Source organism: Excalfactoria chinensis, chromosome 4 (assembly GCF_039878825.1).
Source record: "Excalfactoria chinensis isolate bCotChi1 chromosome 4, bCotChi1.hap2, whole genome shotgun sequence".
Classification (NCBI taxonomy): Eukaryota; Metazoa; Chordata; class Aves; order Galliformes; family Phasianidae; genus Excalfactoria; species Excalfactoria chinensis.
The window spans coordinates 54,216,964-54,226,431 of NC_092828.1; the positions used below are offsets into that span (position 1 = coordinate 54,216,964).

General features: G+C 51.2%; 1 protein-coding gene across 4 annotated transcripts in view; it reads right to left on the reverse strand.

The window, feature by feature from the left end:
- The window catches only part of JADE1 (jade family PHD finger 1), a 40,406-nt gene extending 38,242 nt beyond the window's left edge, over positions 1-2,164 (reverse strand). The window contains exon 1 of one of the 4 annotated variants that reach the window (XM_072336362.1): positions 1,808-2,164. The gene's annotated coding sequence lies outside the window, so the exon portion shown is untranslated. Of the gene's footprint in view, positions 1-128; positions 625-673; positions 752-1,664; positions 1,770-1,807 lie in introns of those variants that run through there. The other 3 variants (XM_072336361.1, XM_072336365.1, XM_072336363.1) reach the window with 3 other exon arrangements.
- Between the last annotated feature and the right edge of the window lie 7,304 nt (positions 2,165-9,468).

A 9,468-nucleotide genomic window follows, 5' to 3' on the forward strand; every position in this document is an offset into this window, starting at 1 on the left:
GCCAACCGAGGTGCGTCGTTAAAAGGTAACCTAATTTCTAGCGCTACCGGCGGGGAACCGCTCATTTGCACGTCACATCTGGGAGCTCCCACGGCACGGCCGGCGGCTCGAAACCCCGCTGAGCTCACCTGCGGGCCATCGAGGGACTTTACTAGAGCAGCGCTACCAGCCGAGGGCCGGGACACACAGACGGGTGGGGGGGGCCGCCGACCGCGCGCGCTCCTTTCCGCGGGCGCCGCCGCTGCGCGCCGCCCCTCCGGCGGGCGGGAGCCAGTTCAAATCTGCCGCCTCGCGGGTGCCGCCGGGCGCCGCTCGGTTCGGCTCTCCTCACGCGGCAGCCCCACCTCAGCGCCCGCCCCACCAAAGGGAACGGAGCCGCCGGGCCGCGCCGCCGCCGTCGCTCTCCATTTGAACGGCCCGGCGCCCCCGCCTCCTTCCCCTACCGCCGCTCCTCCCCGCCGCCGGCCGCCACCAATCCGCTCGGCCCCGGCCGCAAATTAAACTTGCTGCCCCGCCGCCGCCTCGAGCGCCGTCACGGCCGGAACGGCGGCGGCACCGCCCTCGGCGCGAGGGCACGGGGTGGGGGGGGCCGGGACGGGCGGCGGGGACTCGCGCTCGTGTCGGTGTCTGTCTCTCCTCCCACTGCCAGACAGTTCTGGAAACTGTGCATCACCTCTTGTCACAGGCGGCAGCCAGCAGGCGCTGCGCACAAACAAACACCCGCCGCTCCGCCCGCCCCGAAACACGGAGAGCCCCGCGGCGCCGCGCCGACGGGCGGGCGGGCGGGCGGGGAGAGGAGAGCCCATCCTGGCGGCGGGGGCAGGGGGCGGCGGCGCGGCGCTTTGTCTCGTTTCGCGAACGCCGCGACCGGCGCCGCGGAGCGCGGACCGTTAGGCGGCTCCGAGGCCCCGCCGTGCCCGGCCGTTCCAACGGCCATCAGCGGCGTTCCATTTTCCCCCGGCCAAACGCCGCCGGCCCGGCGCGCCCCGCGTGCAGAGCGCCGCGCGGCGGGCGGGACGATCCCTCCCGGGGCTGCCCCGCGGCCCCGCCAAGTTCGCACCGCGCCCCCCACGTGGCCGCTCGCGCCCCGCGCGCCTTTAAACTCCCCGAGCGCGGGCGGGCGGGGCGGCGCCGGGCACATGGATCGCGAGGGGCCGCTGCACCTGCTGCCCGCCGCAGCCTCCCCCCCTCCCTCCCCCCGCCGCACCCCGAGCAGTAACTTGTGCCCCGCTCCACCGAGAGCGGTTTTCATGCTTTCGAAGCGTGTTTTTTTTCCCTCCGAGCCCAAACCGGCGCTCGGCGTAAGCGCGCCGCTCCGCGCACAGCCCCTCCTCCCGCGGTGAGCGGGGCGGCTCCGGGACGCGCGGGGCCGCGGTGACAGCCGCCGGCCGTGCCCCCTCCCGGCGCGACTCCGGCGGGACCGCTGCCGCCCTCCGCCTCCCGAGCTGCTCCGGCGTAGCCCGCCGGCCGCGGCGGGCGCTGCCCGCGGCGCAGCCCGGGCCGGCGCGCAGCGCGACACCGCGGTTCCCCCTTCCCTCCCTCCCTTCCTCCCTCCTTCTCTCCCTCCGCCCGCTCGGCCCGGCACAAGTTGCGCGCGGGATAGCGGAGCCGCAACTCGGCCGCCTCCCGCCCCGCTTTGCCGCGGCGCCATGTTAATGACGTACTCTCTTATTTCCACTAGGCAGCGACCTTCGGCACCCAACTGCTCTCCCGCCGCCTCCGGAGCGACAAAAAAACCCATCAAATATGGCTGTGCTGGCGGCTCCCCGGCGGGCGCTGCGGCGGCGCGGGGCGGCGGCACGGTTACCTGCTGGCGGCGGGGCGGCGGCGGGCGGCGCGGCCGGGCTCCCCCTGCGCGGAGGGCGCGGGGCCGCCGCATGAGTTCGGCGCGGCGGCGGCGGGGCGCGGAGAGCGGCTGTCCGCGACGCGCACACACACGCACACACACACACCGCCGGAGACTCCCTCTGACTGACGTTTGTACTTGTTATGGAGGAAGGACTCCGTGAATCAAACTCGTTTCTGGGTCACTGCTGCCACAGGGGGGAGCTGCTTTAATCCCCTGCCAAAACGGGAAGGCGAGGGGAGGGGGGGCGGGCCGGCCCCGGGCAGCGGCAGCAACTCCGAGCGGGCCCGGCACCGAGGGGCCGGCGGCCGCACCGCGCCCTAGCGCGAAGGGGAGGGCCTGTGGCACGGCCTCGGGGCCGTCCGCTCCGCTCGCCCGGTGCGTGTCGGGCGGGCTCAGCGCTGGGCTTGTGACGCCGCACGGGCTCCCTACGCACAGCGCAGTACAGAGGGTTTCAGGCAAAGAAACTGAGGCACGCGGGAGTTCATTAACACGCGTCCACAACCAGTAACGGCCAGGGCACGAATAAAGCAGCACCTGCAGCTCCCTCGCTGCCGCTGCTGGCCCACCAGAAGAGCCAGCACCCCATCTTTCTAGCAGGATGGGAAACGATCCTAAATCGGCACCGAATTCCACACCAAACTTTCCATGACCAAAAAGAATATTTGAATGCAGGTTTTCTGTTTTTGCATACCGACACTTGACCTTCCACCGTGCACCTGTGCTCTCTCGGGGGGAGAAGGGGCTGCCTCCCTGCCGAGCGAACTGTAGAGCAGAGCAGGGTGAGCCAGCAGGCAGACAGCATTTGTGTGCAACCACCTCTGCCTGCCCAATAATCACACCCGGGTCCAACAGGGGAGTTCAGGTGACGCAGTTTGCACAGATGTGTAACAGCTGCCCCGGCACCCAGCAGGGCTCCCATTCCTACACATCCTAAATAGTTGGAGATTACAAGGAAAGTCTTCACCCCCAAGATATCTTTTCACTGTGCCAATAAAGCAATTACACTGTTTTTCATAGGACACCTTGAAACACCTTCAGATTCTGAAGCCAAAACTAAGACTTTGATTCCCCTTGTTCTTATCAGCATGAATACTTTTAAATAAATATAAGAGAGGAATTCTCTGTGTTCTCTCTCAGAGCCCAGAGCAGTGAAAACACAGAAGGGAGCAATTCCTCAGGCACCCTGTGTATTTGCAAGGCTTGGGGCCTCAGCTTTCCCCACCCCTGGTGCCGGTGCTTGCCTGTGCCACACACTGGGGATCTTGTTATCTGCCCCCTTATTGCCAGGATGACGTTTTTATTACCCATCATCTTTTGCCTGAGATTCCAGAGACCTTCCTCCAGTGCTGATGCCCAACACTGCTAAAGCAGACAGAGAGCAGAAACCTCACTGACCCGCATTATCTGAGCAGCGCAGACCTGCTGCTGTGCTCCAGACAGACCCATGAGCACTTGTTCACTCGGTGGTCAGCCCCTGGGGCACTCAGGTGCTCCTCCTAAGGAGCCTGTAAAAAGTGACTGAGGCAACACCAAAGCTATCATCACTTGGTACTTGCTAGCTGGAGGTACGCGCTCTATACGATGTGTATAAGTCTTGTTGGTTCGTTGAAGAGGTTCATTCAATGTAACGGATCATTGGAATTACTGGTTGTACCACCTCTCTTAATTCTTTCTAGGAAAGTTCAGCGCGGGCTTCTGAGAACGCATTAAATGTGAATGCATTCTGATTTCTTCAGGGGAGCAATAACAGTGTTCCTGTCTCAAACTCCCTGGATCCGAGACAGTATTTTTACCTTTAATTGCTTTTCCTTTGCATACACAGCCAAGTTTAAGTTATGTGTTGTATTTTAAGAAGCATTTTTCTTGGAATCTGTGCAAGGCCATGCATGTAGGAACAGAACAATAACGTGCCCAGGATGGTGGGCCATATTTTAGTAAGTAGGAGCTAAATGTGTTTTCTAAAGCTTGCTGAATGTGAGCTTTCTGCTCTGCAAACACAGGTAGTCCGGCTTTCTGCTCTGCAAACACAGGTAGTCCGGGCTTTACGAGGAAGGGAATGTACCCAGGCAAGGAATACCCCAATCTGCTGGGGTATTTGTCTGTTTTGTCTCTGCATTTGACTGGAACAACGTGCTCATGTGTCCAGAAATACTAAAAAAAAAATGTTACCATGAATACTACAGGTATAAAGTTTGACATCAATATAGCTACGGTCAAACAAGAACGTATGTGATGCAGTGTACGAGGGTAAGCCATAGGCAGTGTTAACAGAAGTCGGCTCTCATAAAAGGGATCCGAGTAGCCTGCGATGAGTTGTTCACTGCAGAAGCAGCTTTAGCAGCTTAGGACGCCATTATGATTCCTGCCTAAGAACATCTGACAGCAGAAGTGACTGTATGAGTGATCCTCCCTTGCTTCTCAATAAAATCAGCACCCAGCTCAACCTGCTAGGACAGGCAGACTGCCTGTGGTGATAGAAGAAGGTGATAGAAGAGGACAGTAAAAGGAAGCCACGCAGGGCAGAGAAAGAAAGCTTAATTCTGCATTAAACACCTGACTGGCGATGAGAAAAATCAAAAAAGGAGAGACAACTGCATAGCAGTTTGCTGCTGCTTCTGCTGGCTACATTTCAAGATGAGTAAAAACCTGCTGTACATAGAATTAGTAGGGATTTTGCCATGGACAGCAGTAGGGGCAGAATTTCAGCCTTCATCTTTAATAATAACTTCTCCACTTAAAGTATGCACTTAGTTCTAATAAAACCTCACAGTTAAGGAGGTCTGTGCCTTGCTCAGCCATCTCTATATCGGTATTGATATTCATTCTAGGAGCATTTGGAGAATATGTGTGAGGAGCAGAACGTGCTAACATGCTTAACTTTGGCTGTCCCATCTCCAAGTTGTTCTACCAGGTAAATCCATGTTAAATTACATTTAAAATGTTCTAATGCTTATACAGTTTTTTACGTTCTCCCTCTCAGCTGTTACTTCTGAGAAGATGCACAAACCCAGGGAAATAATGTGTGGCTTTTCAGCACTTGTGCAATTTTTAGAGGAAAGCAGCAGTTTCTGCTACAGTATTTCCACTCACTTTATCTTTTTTTGATAATACCAGCTACTTTTATGTTTGGAATCTGTTTCCATTACTCCTTGCAGAGTCTCATCCCATGTCAATGACATATATCACAAAGGGAGGAGATGCACCGTTGGGCCAGGTCCTGTTGAGGCCCATTTTGTCCATAGCCAATCTTCTAACACAAGCAAGGGAGAACAGACTTTAACTCAAGCATGTGTAAGTCTCTATGGCTTACAAATTGCTTCAGTATGATATTCTTAACCACTGCAGAAGCCCTTGCACTAACTACCTGCTCACATGGCTCATGTATGGACTACAGAGAAGTGCACGTCAGAGGTTGTTGTAATTCAAACACATCATTTATGGCGAAGTAGCAAATGACCATCTCACAAAGTCATCCACAAAAATTAATTTGTGCTCTGACTTTTTTCCCTTCTCTATAACTGCAGGAGCTGAATTTTGGTGTGCCTGAGCTCAGAAACACCAGACTCAGGTAGTGTGTTACTTCCTTCTACTCTGAAGTTTACAACTACCATGACTGCTTGTGGAAGGCAGCTGCATAGTCAGAGGCTGTACACATAAAGATGTACCTTTTCCTAAGCTCACAAGCCTCATTCTTATGGTCTCCAGTTCCTCTGTTTTATTCAAACACAGCTGTTGGGAGAAGCCACTGGCTCAGTACTCCAGTAAGGAGAAGTATGCCATTAAGGGGCATGGATGGGGAGGAATGAAAAACAAATCTGCAGAGCTGCACTTTACGTTCAACACGTCATCAAACAGGGTGCTCACAACAGGCTACTGTAGTGCCCTCAGTGGCAAAAACTGAGAAGCAGAGATTATAATATTTACGTTACATGTAGGCAAGCTGGGCCACACAAAGGTTAAATCACTTGCACAAGTCACATGTTAAGTCAGCAGTAAAACCAAGAATAGAAACCAAAAGTCATGCCTCCCTGTCCAAAGTCTGTAATGATTAAACTGCATCCTCTCCTTTGGCTTGGATTATAACAGAGTACAAAGTATACCTCTGTGACATCTTGCACACATATCTTAAAATATGTTTGCAAGCTGAAGACAGTGATTGCATAGAAATGTGACTTTTTGCATTGTATAATCATCTTTAAGTGTAAGTGGGAACAGGCATTGAAAAGTACACCTACTGAAAGTTGAGTGCTTCCAAATGACTCTAATTGGAAAGTGGAAGCTGACGGAAAACCAGTAGAGCAAGAACCTCAGGGGAACAGCTGTAAGCAGGCAGTTAACTTGCAGGTCTGTGAGCTAAGCAGGATGAAGCTGATGCATCACCTTTAAGGTAAACAGCACGATTTTGTTCATGATGAGAGAAGTAATTAGCAGCCGAGGTAATGCCCCGAGTACAGGAAGAACACATTGTGAAAACCTCAGGCAAATGACAGCGCAGTAGCTACAGATCAAATCTCAGTTAAAAAACACACACGTGCCTGCCTGGCAGTTCATCAAGCAGCACTATGCTGTCTAATCTAAAGGAACTTCAGCTGCAGTATTAAACTGTGTTTATGCAGGCAGAAACCGTGTAGTGAGAAAGTCCACAGGAGGAGGAAAGGAGGGGCTCAAGGTTTCAAGGACAGAACCTTTACACCTTCTCTCCTCCATCTCTATCAGAAAAAGAAAACAAACAAAAAGGGTGGAGAGAAGCCATGAGACAACCGGTATATCAGTGAGCCACATAAACATGCAGCAGGTGGCTCGTGCTGAGTGTTGTTATTGGAGAGAGTTATCAGAGTCTATCAGAAGTACTCAGTTAAAACAACAAACAAAGAAATGAAAAACAATGACACAAACATAAGGAAACCCAAGGTACCCTTGTCAGGTAGGGAATTACTCCCTACTTTGTAGATAAACTATTGTGATGATGTTGAAGGGATACAACTGAAAATAGTTGTTGGCAAAGTGCAGAGACAGCGTCATGACCCTAACATTTTACAGTAGTATAAATCCTTCAGTGCTGGTTAAAGTATATACACTACAAAAGGTCAACTCTCCTTAACACTGCATTTGCACGCTGGATGTGTCTAAAACCAAAGTTCTGCCTCTGACTCCAGAAAAGCAACGTGAGTTGTAGAAGTTGGGAGAGCCTTTGCACACAAAAAGGTTCAGAGGAAGACCTCAAATAGCTGCACAGTACATCTTCTGCGCACATAATGCCAACACTGAGGAGATAAACAGACCCTCCGTCATTTGATACCATTCATTCAGTAATTCTGAAGTTACATTTTGTTTAGAAGTTAGAGCTTCTTCACTGCTGCTCCAAGCTGAGACTACCAAAGATGCATTCAACAAAGCACACAGTAAAGAATGAAGAAAACTGGGAAATCAAATCATTCCTCTGACTCCCGTGAACTTTGCTTGACTAAGCAAAAAAACACACACAGCAAACAAAAGTCTCTGACCTTCCAGAACAACATTTTAAAAAAGTCTGATCTGCTTATGCGGGCAGATTTGGGCGCAGGGTAAACATGGCTGTTTGCTCCTCAAATTGCACAAGCCACAAAAAAAAAATCTCTCGCGCTTTTATCTGGGATACACTTTTCAAGCAGTGCACATTTAGTTTTCTTTGGCACCTGGAGGCAGGGTACTTTCTTTCCATGGAAGTGCAAGCACAGGCGTGAAGGCAATGTGCCAGCTGTCTGTAACCTGGTATCTGCAGGGGGGAACGGCCACATCCTGCAGTGAGCACACGCGTCCTTATGTAAGGAATAAAGTCGCAGCTCTAGCCCACTTGGCTTCTCAAATATTCAGCCAACCACACCAGCATCCCTGCCCTCAGCCAAAGCTGCAGGTGATCCTACAGTGTGTCAGATCTCTTCTGAAGGAGGGTCCGGCTACTTAAGGGAGCGAGGTGTTCAGCCACAGCACACAAAGGGGAAAAGTTTACAGGAGATAAACTCAGGAAAGATGGAAAGAATGCCAGCCCCAAAGCAGTCGCATGCCAGAGTACAGCCTGTACTGACGTGCAGGTGTAGTGCTCTGGATCAATAACATCTGTAACACAGCACATATTGACAGATGGATGCAGAGAGAGCACAGGACTTATTTGCTCTGTCACACTCTGAAGGTGGAGCCAAAGTGATGATTTCACTGTACCTTTACATGTTTATTTCATACTTCACAAAAAGCTGTTTCTTGTGGGTTCTTTGGGCTCCTCCCTGGCATTTCTTGTGAGCAGAATCAGCAAGTAGCAACAGTGGGCACATCTGCCACATACTGTCCCTAGAGAGGGAGACCAATAACCAAGCAAGTGGGTTACCCTTCACAAGGCAATCAGCATCAGCTGCTTCTATGGTTTAAATCCATTAAAGTTGCCAAAGATATATTAATAAATACTCTGAATTCTCTACTTTTCCTTTCTTTTCATGAGAAAACAGCAGACTGCAAGGATCAGGCTACAAGAAGTACACACAGCAATGGAAATACTTCACCATCAGGAACTCTAGAAACCCAGCTCAGGGAAAACAGCATTGATATTTGCCTTTTTTAAAAACTCCTTCCATATACCTGTGCTTAATAAAAAACCACAACACTGGATCCAAAAGCACGAGTTAAATTTCTCTCTTCAGTAACTCTCAGAAAGCTGGGATTTTCCTCCAAGCCTACATATTGTAATCACAGAAGTACTTGATACAGTAACTGCTATTCAAACTTTGTTTTCTAATAAACTGATATATCAAATATAACACATGGTACTCAGTTTGAAGATCATCTCCATGAGGAATTAGTTGATAGAATGTTTAAGAGCTACATGTCACCAAACTGAATCACACTTAGCAAGGTGCTTACCACACTAACCCTGTTTACATTTTAAAGTGTAAAACAGATACACTGAGCTGTGAAAATTTAGGTAAGGATCCAGAGCATTAAGCACAAAAAACCCACCCCAAAATATTCTAGGTTACCGAGACTAGGTTCAAAGGACGCTGATGTCCAAGACTAAAAATGTATTTTGGATATGATTCCTGGTCTGGAATAGTCTAAACATATTTAGTACCTCCCCACATGATTGCGACATTCCTTGAAGATTTGCAGCTCTCATTTTTTGGCACGATCTGAACTGCTTCAGTCTGTGTAACAAGGTCACCAATGGAGCCAGAAGTGAAGGGCTGGAGTTACCTATTGGTGAGATGCTTCCACTTTCTCTGAGCCAAATTTCACAACACCGAGCTGTGGAGCCAAATGGCCTACTTGTTCCTGTCCAGCTTCATGACTTCTGCAGGCTTTGGTGCACACACAGCCCAAGTTTTGGACTAAATCATTGCACATCATATCTCTGTACTTAGTAATTTTGTTCTGACCAGGCTACTTTTGTTTTTAATTTTAAAGCTGCAGAAGAAAAGATGACATTTGACTTTTTTCATAAAAAGTGAGCAAACCACTAACATGTCAGGTCTGAGACCTGGGAGAGGACTGTTGTTACATGCATTACAGACACAGGACACCAGAGATATCTGACTTTTTTCACATTTTTAACCTCTGTTCATAACATCACATGGTTCAACTTACTCTTTCCT